The sequence below is a fragment of the Chlorocebus sabaeus genome, chromosome 7, assembly GCF_047675955.1.
Source record: "Chlorocebus sabaeus isolate Y175 chromosome 7, mChlSab1.0.hap1, whole genome shotgun sequence".
In the NCBI taxonomy this organism is placed as follows: Eukaryota; Metazoa; Chordata; class Mammalia; order Primates; family Cercopithecidae; genus Chlorocebus; species Chlorocebus sabaeus.
This window is the reverse complement of record NC_132910.1, coordinates 55,105,392-55,120,681: the sequence shown is the minus strand read 5'-3', so window position 1 is coordinate 55,120,681 and position 15,290 is coordinate 55,105,392. Positions and strand designations below refer to the sequence as shown.

Below are 15,290 nucleotides of genomic sequence, written 5' to 3'. Positions count from 1 at the left end.
GTGTCAAGAAAAAGCCTAACATGTAAAAACAGTTATCATTTTCTTAAATTTGTGAATGGCATGGTACTAACATTAATTAGTGTTTTAGACATATGGAACCATATTCAGCTGTAAAATAAGAATGTAAAGTTTAGCCCTCAAATTTAATGTCATCAGCCACTACCCAAGTATCATACATTTGAAAACTGTAACTCTTGGCCCTCACATATTAGAGAAATTCAGTAGAATTTTCTAAGACATTTATTTCTAAGGAAAAATATTGGCCTCGTCAGTTGGACTGTTGGTTTGGTTTGGCTTCTGTGAACATATTTATTGCTGTGTTGCTTACCAAACACCTCGATTCTAGTGTGACAGAAATACTCAAGGTTCGGACAGTATTTTTTCAATGCTCTCCAGAAAAAAAGCTGGCATCATTCACTCACTGCTCATGGCCCTTAAACTGAGTCGTATAGGCAGAATTTTTTAAGTTCAAAAATTTAAACAGTAATAATAAAATGAGTGAAATACAAAAGAGAAGATTTTCACCCTTCTGTCTGAATTTTGACGGTAAGAATTACAGAATAATGCACAAAATCAAATTCAGTGGGATTCATTTTTAAATAAAGTCATGCCAGTGTTTTCATATTTGCTAAGCTTTGAAAGAATCTGCCTTCAAAATTTACTCTACCCTCTGATTCTAAAGTTCAGTGTGAATCTTTCCATTGTTTGGAGGCAAACACTGGCTCAGACTACTAGGCAGATGGTAAAAACAGCCCAGGTTTTTTTATTTAGATCAGTATCAGAGAACTTCAAAATATTTTTTAAAGAAATATGAAAGAATCAAAAAGGTTTACATCATTGCAAGGATTCTCTTTTAAACAAAACACATTAAATCAAAAATAAACATTGCTTACTATTTTGCATCTGGACAAAGTACAAGATATTGAAATTACCTGTATGGGAAAAGATTAAAGCAGACATAATTATTACAGAATCCACTCTCACACTTTTTTATTTTTTACCAAGTATAGTATACTGTTGCATTATTCAGGCTTCTAACTTTATGATGGTGACATTTCTGACCCAACAGCCGAATTCATGTCCTTTTCCAGATCATGCCAATGTCTTAGAAACAGCGAACTGAGCAATTTCAGAGTGAATCCCACCCTTATAAAGCACATAAAGAATACCTAGAAGCTTGGTATCAAGCCTATGAAATACAAAATGAATGTGAAAAATAAATGCTAGCCAACTCAACATATGAATTTAGTTTTTGTATATGCAAAAGTTTCCTCTAAAATTTTCTGATTAGTACCTGGTAAACTATTTCATCAAATAGAAAAGCAGGAGAATTACAAACATTTCTCACACTTCTAACAGTAACAATTTCCTACTTGTCATTGATAATGTGTCAAAAGCTAAGGAAATCCAGAATGACAGGGACCATGTAGAATAATAAGGTTGGAATAATTTCCCTTAAGGTCAAGCAGGAATAAAGAATAAAGTTCAGTAGGGCTGCACAAGGTCATTAGTTTTGTGTTTTAATACATATATATAGAGGTGAAAAATCTGTTTATATAAGAAGTCAATGTATATACAGTTTGTAGTGAATAAAGTATTTTCAAGTTGTGGTAATTATACTGAATATGTTTAACATAGTTACACTCTTTGCATATGTGATAATGTGACAGATTTAATTTCTATTTTTTCTTTAAAACCATTAAAACTAATATTAAAACTAAAAGAAGTCTTACTATTTTCCTATTGGCTAGTAAAATATATGTTATGGAGGGTCCTCTCTTTTCTAAACATACTCACCCAACCATTCCTCAAAAACTACACTGTGCTTCCTTGTTGATTTTTCCTCATAGAAATGTCTAATTTTCCTAAGTTATTGATTCAGAAAAAAAATTATGGGGACAAAATTCTCAAAATATAAAAAGAAATTCTGCTTAGAGAGCCAGTGAATTGGAAGGGAGGGCCAAAACTGCATGTAGCTGGGTAATGAAGCATAGAATTTTAGAGTTGTGACAACCAGGATAGTCCAATCAACAGACATGGGTTACATCCGATCTTCACTAACAGTTTACTGGAGGACTTCAAGCAAGGGGTTCTCTGCTCTGAGCTTCACTTAATTCATCAGCGAAGAAGGGAAAAATAATAATTTCTTCAAAGTACTGATGTGAGAATTAAATGAGCTAATGCATAAATAGGGCAAAGCCAAACAAAAAAACAAATGTTCAAAAACATTATTACAATAGTCTCCACCCCATTTCCTTTGTACAGCTGATTCTCAATAAAGTAACCAGAAAGATTATTTAAAAACAGCATCACATCATCTTGTCCCTCTACTCAAAACCCTCTACTGCCTTCCCATTTAACTCAAAGGAAAAGCCAAAATTTTTACAATGGCCTAGAAGCACTTTTATGATGTGGCCTTTTCTACCCTTCCTCCGTATTCACCTGTTCTTTCCTGTGCTTATTAGGATTCAAGGATCCATCTACACTGGCTTCCTTATTGGTCTGTAACTTTGCCAACCATGCTACAACCTCAGGACCCATACTGACTATTCCTTCTCTATAGAATGCTGGCCACCAAGATAGTAGCATGACAAACTTCTTCATTTCATCAAATCTTTTTCCAATAAGGCCAATCCTAATTACCTTATTTAAAATTGCATATCTCCTCCCCCTCAACAACACACACAATTTTTCCCTATCCTCCATCCTGATGTTTATTGTTTCATAGCACATATCACCTTCCAGAATACTATATAATTTACTAATTCATTATATTTATTGTATATCTCCTCAATTAAAATGTAAGCTCTATTGGGGTCTGGATTCATTAATAGTTATTGAATGAATGAATTTAAAAATAATAATAATCTGAAAATAAATTTTAAAATAATTGATTTCTTATCAGAAATTATGAAGGCCAGAAGGCAATGCGATGACATATTTAAGGTGCTGGAAAAAAAAATTCTAATCCATCATAACTACCCTTCAAAAAATGAGGAAGAAATTAAGATGTTCTCAAATAAACAAAAACCAAGAGAGTCCCTTATCAATAGGCCTGCCCTACACAAAATGCTAAAGGATGTTTTTAAGGTTGATATTGAAGCACACTAGGCAGTAACTCAATGTCATTGAAGAAATAAAGCTCTCTAGTGACTACATGTGCAAATATAAAATCCAATGTTAATGTATTGTTGCATTTTTTATTCATAATTTCACTTTTCATTTACAACACAATTTGAAAGACAAATGCATAAAAATAATTATGATCTGTTGTTAAGAACATGATGTATAAATATATAATTAATGATAACAACATAGAAGTGGGAACAGAACTGTCTTAGAGCAGAGAATTTTCTATGCTATCGAAGCTAAATTGATATCAATTAAAACTAGATTGTCATAAACTTAAGACGTTAAAGTATTTCCATGCAACTGCAAATAAAATATCCTTAAAAAGTAATACAAAAAAGGAAATGAAAGGGCACACAAAATGGTTTAAATACAAAAAATAAATTGAATACAAAAGGAGTCAATAAAAGAGGAAATTAGAAACAAAAATGGCTTAAGGCATACAGAAAATAATTGCAAAGTGATTGAAATGACCCCTTCTTCTCAGTAACTGCTTTAAATGTAAACAGATTAAAACTATCCAACGAAAAGGCAAAAACTGGCATAATGAATAGAAAAACAAAATGTGATCCAACTACACGCTTTCTGCAAGAAACTCACTTTAGATCTAGAGCTACAAATAGGATAAAATATATTTCATGTAATATAGTAACTAAACAAGAACTGAGTTAGCTATACCAACAGACAAAATAGATCTCAAGTGAAGAACTATTTTAAGGGACAAAGAAGAATATTACATATCTCTAAAAGGCTCAACTCATCAAGAAGATATAACAATTGTAAATGTATAAGCACCTAACAACAGAGCTCCAAAATGTATAAAACATATATTGACAGAAATAAGGAGAACAACAGTTCTACAGTAATATAATACTTGAAGACTCCAATACCCTCTCCTTTCAATAATGGACAGAACATTTAGAGAGATAGTTAATAAGAAAATAGAGAACATACACAATACTACGAACCAACTAGTCATAAATACACATATAGAAACCACGGAAAGTGAAACCACAAATAAAGAGGGACTACTGTACACCACTGTCTTTTCTGGTTCCCCAGCTTGTGGATAGCAGATCATGAGACTCTTCAGCCTCCATAATTGTTTGAGCAATTAGGGAATTGGAAATCAAAACCACAATGAAATACCACTTCACACCTACTAGGATAACCATAATCAAAAAGACAGACAATAACATACTGTGGCAAGAATGTGGAGAAACTGAATGCATTGAATGTGGATACATTGAAATGGAAATGAGTGTAAAACGGTGCAGCCACCATGGCAAACACTTCATTAGTTTCTCAATATGTTAAACACAGAGTTACCACTGGACCCCAGATATTCTACTTCTAAGTATCTACCCAAGAGAAATGAAAGCATAAATTCACACACAGCTTATACATAGATGTTCATAGCAACATTATTTATAACAGCAAAAAAAGTGAAAGCAACCTAACTACCTATCAACTGATGAATGGATAAATAAAACATGGAATTTCAATAAAATGAAATTTTATTTGGCAATCCATAATAAGAAATTAAATACTGATTTGTATATTTGTATTATGACATAGACGAATCTCAAAACCATTATGCTAAGCGAAAGAAGCCAGCTACAAAAGACAGTATACTGTACAATTCCAATTCTATGAAATAAATAGAATAGGTAAATCTAACGAGAAAGAAATTAGTTCTGTAGTTGCCTGGTTGCCTAGTGCTGAAGGGGAGAGGAAGGAGTCCAAAAGGATAATGGTTGTGAAGAGGCACACAATTTCTTTTTGGAATGATAAGAATGTTTTAAAATTAGATTACTGGGTTGGCTGCACAACTCTGTAAATATACTGAAAACTACTGGATTGAACATTTAAACATGTGTAAATTATATATCAATAAACCTATTTTTAAAATAGGAGTTTTATTAAGCAAAAGTCAATGACCTATGTCTTTTAAAGGAAACCTAAGGAAAAAAATTAACAAATCACCAAGCAAAACAGTTGAAGAAACCTTAAAAAATAACTTACAAAATAGTGAAAGAGTCAGTTTCTGTCTTTGCAAATGGAACTGGCATTTTTCATTAATATTTCCTTTAATTATGAACATAACTCTGAAACCATACAAAAAAAATTTCCTTCAGAAAATTCCGGTACATAGGTAGAATTTACCCCAGACTAAGAAACATGGTAAAATAGGATTCCAACCACACAATAAAAAATAATCCACTGATTCGGTATTTTTAGTTGTGAGCAATATAAACTAACTCAGATAATCTTAGTAAAAATAAATTTTAATTAATTTATTTGTTTGTTCGTTTACAAGAGGGTTCACTCTCTCGCCCAGGCTTGAGTGTAGTGATGTGATCATAGCTCACTGCAGCCTCAAACTCCTGGGCTTGAGTGATCCTCCCACCTCAGCCTCCCAAATAGCTGGGACTATAAGCATATGCCAGTACACCTGGTTTTCTTTTTTATTTTTTATTTTTTACTTTTTTTGTAGAGACAGGGTCTTGTTATGTTTCCCAGGCTAGTCTCAAACTCCTAGCCTCAAGTGATCTTCCTGCCTCAGCCTCCCAGAGTTCTAAGATTACAGGCATGATGACTATATTAGGAAACTTGCAAACTTTGAGAGCTAGAAGAACAAGTGTGGGGCCTGGCAGTCACTGGCAACACACAAATCACACCTCAGAACCATTAAAGTAGCTACACTGCCACAAGAACTGCTGGGCGTAGTCACTGTCACTCAAAAATGTTTTATCACCAAAACCATGTAAATGATGCTGACGCTGAAACTGTTGCTTCTTCTCCCTCTGGAAACGGGATATTGGTGCTACTGCCTCTCCACCCCATGGGAATACATTCTCCTGTGTCTCTGATGCTTTGCCTCAGGAATTCTCAATCCAAAGCTCAGAGTGTGCTTATCAAATTGGGATAGCCGAAGTTAATGTGCTTGCACTTAGCTATGAGACCAACTGAACATAAGCCTTGGGTTTTCTGCTTCTAAAATGGGAAGTAAGATCGGCTTCATAAGCTGGAAATTCCCCACACACACATGCTAAGAATTCAACAAGAATGGCAAATATCTGTTATAGATGCCTTGAGAAAAGAAAATATACCTAAATGTTATGTACATGTCTTTGTTTAGTAAAATTACAGTTTACAATTTTCCTTTTATTTTTCTGTGTTAACCATATTTTCCTTAATAAGAATGTACTGCATAATAAAAATTTTAAAAGCATTATTCTGAGGAAAAAGTGAGCATTCTATTTTAACTGAATTCACAGGAAATGTCTCTTTTTTTCCAACGTTATTGTTACTTTGAGTTTCGAGCATGAAAAACAATTGCTACATGTTTTAAAGTTTAGGATAGGTGGCTATTGATAGGCAGATAATATCACAATTAGGGAAATTAACATAACTATTGTCTAGATACAATGTCACACTCACAAAGGTTTTGTATGAGTTAAAAAGGAACTGACAAGTCACATAGGCAATTATGAACAGCCCAATCTTTCCCTAACTGACTTGAGCCTCCACTTTGTCTGAGTCTTCAGGAGGACAAAGTGAAGACCTCTTTTGATTACCTATATCTTTTATTTTCATTGATTTGTTCTTCTCAGTTTGCAGCAAGAAGCCCACAGTTTATTCTAAAATGTACTGGAAAGGCTATAGAAAAGGATACTAGTGCATAAATGCGAAGTCACCAGAATATTGTTATACGTTCTAAATCATAAATCCTCTCTATACTAGAAATATCCATTGTTGAGTGCCCTCTTCCTCCTATTTTTAAATAGCCTGAGAGTGGATGTATGTGGGCAACCCTAAGTGGCCTGAGAGGACAAGTGCATTTTAATGAATTCATCTCTGAGCACATGTTTACACATGAAGCTATGGAAATCACTAAAATGTTTAAAGCTTCAGTTTTGTGCTCTTAAAAGGCAGTGACCCCCAAACATAATCCTTTATTTAGCAGAGCACCATGAATTCTTGGATATGCAAGTGTAGTGAGAGGAGAGAATTGGAAGGATGCAGGACTGAATTCATTGATTTCAGCATATGCAATCATGGTAACAGCAAATTCTGAGCACTCAAGAAGTAACTGAGAACCTGAACTAGGGAAGGAGAACAGCCCAATGGTGGTTAAGTGGGGACGCTGGATCAGTGAAGAGTAGTACGTAGGCTTTAGGCAAGAAAAACTAACTCAAAATGTTGGGTACTAGTGGCAGAACCCAGGCGTCTCAAAGAAAATTTTGCATACTTAAAAGTTGTTTACATACTGAAAGAAGGGGTGCTAGAATGCAAATCTTGACTAATATGGCTTATTATTAAAGAATAAAATGATTTGGCTAAAGTTAAACTCTCTCTGCCTATACAATAAAGACAAGAGAGAAAACAAAGAATGTAAATTCCCTAGCCAACACTTCAGCCTTTTAATCCAAAGCCAGGCCAGAATAACATTGTTTCTTTCTGTTTTTTTTTTTTGTTTTTTTTTTGTTTTTTTTTTGATGAGAGGGAGTCTCCCTCTGTTGCCTAGGCTGGAGTGCAATGGCGCAATCTCGGCTCACTGCAAGCTCCACCTCCTGGGTTCACACCATTATCCTGCCTCAGCCTCCTGAGTAGCTGGAACTACAGGGGCCCGCCACCACGCCTGGCTAATTTTTTTGTATTTTTAGTAGAGACAAGGTTTCACCATGTTAGCCAGGATGGTCTCAATCTCCTGACCTCATGATTCGCCTGTCTCGGCCTCCCAACATTGTTTATTTACTTAAGAATAGTCATCTAGGCTAATGTGGTCCAAAAATTTGTGATACTTTTGAGTTACTACTACACAGTTATTCCATGTCACCTTACCTCATTACTCTGTGTTGCATCTAATCCATCCCATCCTATCCATCCCACGCCACCCCTTGTCAAGTGAGTGCTCTGCTTTTACCCTACCTTGACACTATCCCAGGGTTGCGTCTGCAGTATTAATAGTAAGAACAGCAAAGAGATAGTTGTCTGCAAGCTCATTAAAAGCTTTAAAAAGAACACGAGGGACAAATAATTTCTTAGTCCTCTGCAATTTAAAGATCAAGGTGAGAGCACAGAAAACACAGATCTGTGAGGGAACTACTAAAGTTGACAGTTTAAATACTTCAATAAAAAATGAAAAATAATTTTAAAAATCAAATGTGCCATCTATTTAAAGACAAAAACTGCAGTGCCACTTCAAAGCCACCAAAAAATGAAAGTTAATTTTAAGAAATTGACTTTTAAATGCCAAACATATTTTTCAATAGTTATAATCATTTAAATGTATGATACTAAAAATGTATAACTCCTTAAATGGTTTATTTTTCACACTAAGCTTCAAAATAAGATTTTTGCTTTTGGAGAATGTTGTTCTCCTCCAAGCTATGAGTCAATGAATTGAACTCTATCCCTCCTGTGGTTTTGGTACTGCCAAAATCCAACAGTCAAAGTGTTTTCTTGCATCAAGGCTTGAGAAAAAAAAAAGTCTTAGAAAAGATACATCTAATTCCTAACTGCATTCCACTGACAATACTGGATATATGATACCACCTAATTGCAAGGGATCCAGAGAAATATAGACCCTGACTAGGCAGCTACTTGCCAGCAACAACTTAGCACTATGGGTGAGACAGCATAACTGGTGAAAATGTAGCCTTATGCTACAGATTACCTACCTGGCTACCACATATCTATGAGTACCATTAGTGCCCAAGACAGAACATACTCTGATGCATCCCGCTGTTGACATTCCCAAATAGCTTCCAGTTACTTCATCCTATACAATCTATTATCTAAAATGCCAAGGCATTTGTCCTGCTCTACATCCAATATACAATAGAGGAGAAAGGATAACATAAACATAATTACAAACTCAAATTCAGAAAAGGGAACAATGGAAAACACACAGCAGGCACTGGTCTATAGCAATGACAAAGTTCTAGGGGTTAAGTATTGTGTGCACGTCCTCTCCTGTATTTCAATATCTGATTTTAAATGGCTGTCATATCTGTAAACACATGCATCGCAAAGATATATGAAGATGCAAAAATGTATATCATCAGCTTCCCTTACTGATAATGGATATTTAAACATAAAATAAGTAAAAACGTTCCTTATATGGACATAAGCAGAAAAATGATGTCAAATCCTAATTATTTTTCACTATGCAAAATTTTTCTTAATCTTCTGGTCTGTAATGTTCATAATTCAACATTCAATCACTTATACTTAAATGCTGAAAGCTGCTCTATTATTTTAGGTGTACGAATATTTTAACATGCCTTATATAAACTTGGAAAATGAAACTCTTTAAAATAGAATGTTTAAATATTTCTGAAAAAAGTCTGTGTTTAGGTTTTATAAATATGCACACAAGAAATTAAAATTTTAGAGAAAGTTTCCTCTTTTTTCTATGAATTATGAGAAACCTTCTTTTAGGCTTAGAGCTCCAAATTCATAGTGAAATATAATCAGACTGGGTGCAGTGGCTCACCCCTGTAATCCCAGCACTTTGGGAAGCCGAAGTCGGGGGATCACCGGAGGTCAGGAGTGCAAGACCAGCCTGACCAACATGAAGAAATACCATCTGTAGTAAAATCACAAAATTAGCTGGGCGTGGTGGTGCATACCTGTAATCCCAGCTACTTGGGAGGCTGAGGCAGGAGAATCACTTGAACCCAGGAGGCGGAGGTTGTCATGAGCCGACATCATGCCACTGCACCCTAGCCTGGGCAACAAGAGTGAAACTCTGTCTCAAAATAAATAAATAAATACAATCAAGCAACTACTTTGAAAGTTCTTTTGACCCTGAGTATGACAACTAAAGAACACATGTTAGCTGTTCTCAGGCTGAAAGACCTGTCATCCCATCTTAATTTCAAAAAGATAGCTGCCTCCTCTCGATGGCTTAACATTTCTTAGATTTCACCTCCTGATTTCTCTCAGGAATTGAATGAACTTCCACAAACACAAATCAGCCATTTCTATTTTATGCCTGTCAAAATCCATGGAATTCATGGTCCAATACACAATGTAGTTCATCTATCTTGTATGATAGTAACCTACCTCACATAATCTTGTGAACTATGGTTATTAAGGACAACCCCTTATAGATAAGAGTGAACGCAACTAAAAATAAGCACTATATAATTGCATTGCAAATACTCTTAAATTATCACATGAAATTGCATTGCTAAGAATGGGGTTGAGATCATTGTGATATTTCAATCTACCATTATGATCATTCTCAGAAAACAAGAGTATATTAGAATACAAAGTCCATAAAACATTCGCAGTGGTCCATAATATTATACCAAGAACAAAAGAGTTTCCTATCCATGCAGTCTTAGAGATCGTTCAATTTATGCATTTTATCTATTTTTTGTAGTTCAATTTTATTTTCATAAAATCAGAATATTCACAGCACATGCATTGTTAGCATCTGAACTAACACAATAAGCAATTACTAAAGCTATAGTGACTTGAGGTGCAATCTTTATATTCAGCAAGTTTAAAACCTTATGTGATTTTGAAATCTTATTAACTGAAAATATTGCCTGCTGATAAAACTTGCTCAAACGCTATCACTGAATGTACAGGTCACTGATTATGCCAACTAAATTGCCAACTAAAGATAACCACATGTTTGAGGATTGCAATGTGCCGGACATCCACTGAAAAAAAATACACAAAACTAAACAAAACTCACACAACAAACATCTGAGAATCTGGACACTTCATATCAGTGTTGTGAAGCGTTTCATTAATATCTTTAGACAAGTGTATCAAAACCGTGGCATGATTTAATTTCAAGTCGCTAATTCTGTTTTTACTAACATCAGAAAGTTATAGCTATCGTACCATGCCAGGTCTGCTTAATTTGACTTAAGAGTTTAATATGACTTAACATTAAAAGCTCACACTACCCCAAAATAAATAATTTCATGAATATGGTGACATTCAACATACAAGTGCCATCGTGTTTGTACTGTCTTTAGTCAAGTTTCTTTAAACTTTCAAAGAATCACTTTTGGGCTTACAAATAAATATTTGTCAAAATGTTCAATAAATATTACATAAAACTAACAGCAAACAGTATCTAGAAATCTGTTGTGTGCAAATACTTTTCTTCCCAATGGTCCCAGATAAATTTTAGAATCTATTTCCATCCCCTTCCCAGACAAGCTGTGTTCAACAATCTCCAAGAGACAAAATAAGGTTGGAAGTTTAAGGACATGCACACAAGACAAGACATATATACATATGTTTGTGTATATATATGTGTGTGTGTGTGTGTGTGTGTATATATCTGAATGTGCAATAAAGTAAGTACTTTGTACAAATTATGGGCAATATATACAAGAGCCTAAACTTAGACTAACAGAAGTAACAACATGACAAACGACCTCAATCCTGTCAAGTGTACCTACTTAATAAAAGTTTTAGAACAAGGCACAATACACTTGAAAATCTATTGCACTTTAGGAAATTTTTGCCATCTTCCTACACCACTGTAAAAAGATTGAGCGCTTTAATCACCGCATTCTGGCCACAAAATTAGAACAGAATTCAAAGTGGCAGAGGCATTTTAGTGGTGAACAATGCTCATCTTTGGCCAGATTTAACTTAAACAGACTATAAATACAATGGAAACCTATGCAACTAAAACTGCGCTGTAGAGCAGAATTGACACCTTGTGCAGTTATGTACATATTTCCAACCTGTGTGATCTTAAAGATTTCAGTTACTCTTCTGGAGCCATTTTTACAAAGTCTATAGTAAGCCAGTTTAGCAGCTCAACTCAGCTTGAACAGTCATGTGAATCAGCATTTAAAGTAAAGCCTGCTGCGTAATTCTTCTTGTTCCTACCCTCTTGACCAAAAAACATCAACACTAGCATCTGTTACTAGATCAAAAATCATCCAGGACCTTAACGAGGGTTGGTCATCGCTGTGGTCCCCAACTACCATTTCAATTTCATTTACGGCAGGCATTTAAAAAGTCTAAGTAGATGAGTTCTCCTAAAATCTCATTTTAAGTTTCCAGACGTTTAAGCATTCCCTGTAATAGTATGCCCACATTTGGCTAGCTCATAGTTAATAATCTGCCTAAACACTGAAAGAGGAGTTGCTGTATTTACTTGTATTAACTTTGAAGACAGTGTTTGAATGCATGCACGTATTCATACATCACCTCATCATGACTGGAATGGCTTGTTTAAAGGCTGTGAGGTTACAAATACCTATCCAGGATACAGTGAGCAAATCAGAACTTTAACTTACTACAGTTTGCCACACTGGAAACTAATTTCATCAATATGCTCTACAACATTTGTTGTTTGTTTTCCTCCAATTTTCAAGTATTAAAAAGTCCTAATGCAGGCTACCAAATAGGTTTATCCTTAAAGTATTTTTGGATGAATCGATGGCTCCGGTTAAGTTGTATCATACCTGTATCCCAAGGTTTGACTTTAGCCTAAGTTCAGTAATTTTGTCAAAACAGTTGATATATTGAGCCAACAGGACATCAAAATAAAAAGTTATCTAAAGTTAACATTAACAAACAAATAATCCTCAGTCACAAAATTATAATTGCAATTTGGGATGGAGGTAAACAGGAGGGGAATTAATCCAAACAATGGCAATTGAGTCTTCAAACCACCTTCCGAACAAAGTTGTTAATTGTTCTTTTCATTTCTTCTTGTAGAACCTTGAGCTCCCTTAAAAAAAAATAGTGGAGCATCACAGCTGGTAATATAGTGTGAGTTCTCTAAGCTATACAAGGTATCATCCGGCTAAGTTACATATGGTTTCCATATTAACTTGTTTGGCAGGGTGACCTACTGCAAAGCAGGCTCAGTTACCCACCAGTCAATCCCCTGGGAGTTATAATTTCCTCCATATCTATTAGTGTTGCAAAAGCCTCCATAGCCACCTCCACCAAATCTTCTGCTGCTTGTGTGGCTGCTGCTGAAGCTGGAACTGCTGGCACCACTATTTTGTCAGTAGTCTCTGGCACCAAATCCTCCACTAAATCTGCTACTCTTAGAACGTCCACAATTACTACCCTGGTAGTGGTGTTCATAAACCATATTTTCTAACCAAGATGGCACTTCTTGTTTAGTTTCAACAAGAAGAAGATGCAACAAATCCTTCGTGATATTTATATTCCTCTCATTAAAGAATGAGGTGGCCAGGCCAAGGTTTCCTACATGTCTTGTATGGCCAATGCCATATACATATTCTTCAATATCATTTGGCAAATCAAAATTGATAACATGTTTCACATTTGAAATGTTCAGTCCTCTTGCTGCTACTGCTGTAGCCACTAGCATTGGGCTTTTTCCTGAGGGTAACTGGTGAAGAGCCTCTTCCCTATCCCTCTGAGAATGGTGTCCATAGATAATGGTACGTGACTATCCTTCATGGTATAAGACATTCTCTAAAGAATAAAAACCCTTTTTGGTCTCCACAAACACTAAGGTTAGTGCATACTTGCCTAGGATCAAGTGGATGTCTTAGGAGGTCAAGCAGAAACAACTGTTTGTCTGATTCTTCCACCCAAACTGCTTTCTTTGTGATGTTCTCAGAGGTACAGCCAACTCCTGCATAGAGCTAAGAAGATACTAATATATTCATCGAAGAAGTCATGAGCCAGCATCTGTATTTCCTTAGGTAAAGTAGCACTAAACATCATAGTGTGGTGGACACCCTTTAGAGGCATAGTATCTTGTTCAACTTTTCTATGTACCTGAGGCTCAAACCCCATATCCAACATCTGATCAGCTTCTTCTAACACGAAGTATTTGCAAAAGTTTAATCCAATCTTCCCTCTTTCCATCATATCCACTAGATATCCTGGAGTGGCTACTAACAAGTGCCATCCACCTTCTAAGACTCAAATCTGCTGAACAATATCGGCACCACTATAAATCATGCAAGGAGGAACTCCAGATCAGTATGAAAATTTTCCTGCTTTCTCATTGATCTGTACTGCCAATTCTCTTCTTGGTGCTAATACCAAGAAGATTGGGTATTATTTGCTGCGTCCCCACCTTTAATTTTCCTTCATGGCCCCCAAAGCCTTCTTTGGACCATCTGAATACATCTGACTCAAGATAGGCAAGAGAAATGCTGCAGTTTTCCAGACTCTGTTTGGGCACAAGCCATCGAGTCTCTTTTCTCTTTTATAATAGTAAGAGCATGCTTTTGCACTAGAGTCAGGCGAGTATAATGAGTAACTTCCATGTTTCCCATGATAGTTTCTCCCATCTCAACATCACTGAAACTTTCAACATGTGGAGGACAATTGCTGCCTGTTGCCTCAACTAGAATGTCACCATATTTCTCAAAATTAATCCCAGCGTTGCCTCCAGAAAAGAGTTCCTGTTCCAAACATTCACTTGGGGGGAGTGGTTTTGACCAGTCCTCTTCATCTTATTTGTCACACCAGTGACTGTTCCCACCATGTTCTAAATTGCCAAAACCACTTCTGTCACCATGACTGTCAGTGCCATCATGATCACTCCATCCATGATTATCAAACCTTCCCCTCGATCCACTTCCATGATCACTGAAGAAGCTAGAATTAGCACTTGAATCATTAGGAGATTCAAAACTGCTCTATGCATCCTTATCTTTGCTAGAACACCACCCTAAACTGTCTTTATGGTAGAATCCTTTAGTAGCTGCTCTTTTCCTTAATAAAGAGGGATATAGTGCCCTTTGCTGGCTGTACTTCCCCCATTCTGATTATCTGAAGAGGCCACGTCTAGGCCAGAAAACTGCTGCTCCAGCCAAAGCGCATTTTCCATCACCACATGACTCATCCCTGAAGAGTATCCAGGAGTCTTCCGTTGCTGAGCTAATATGTTTGTTTCACCACGAAGGCCCTCTCACGAAAGAACTGTGGCTCTATTTTATCTATCTTTAACAGAAAATATGTGTAAGAAGGCAAAAAATCTATGTTCATTTTAGTAAGAGTTGTTAAAAGTTAACATTTATTTTGTCAAATATAATTTATTATCTTTAATCAGCCTCACACCTCATGTTACCAACTTAAGCATTTAGTCAGTATTTTGAAAGTCATACATGGCTTATCAAACACAACTTAATGAATTAGAGTATTATCTCAATCTTATAAATGAAGAA

General features: G+C 35.6%; 1 pseudogene; it reads right to left on the bottom strand.

Annotated features, from left to right (window-relative positions):
• Positions 1 to 12,979: 12,979 nt before the first annotated feature.
• Positions 12,980 to 14,968, bottom strand: DDX3P3 (DEAD-box helicase 3 pseudogene 3; annotated as a pseudogene).
• Between the last annotated feature and the right edge of the window lie 322 nt (positions 14,969 to 15,290).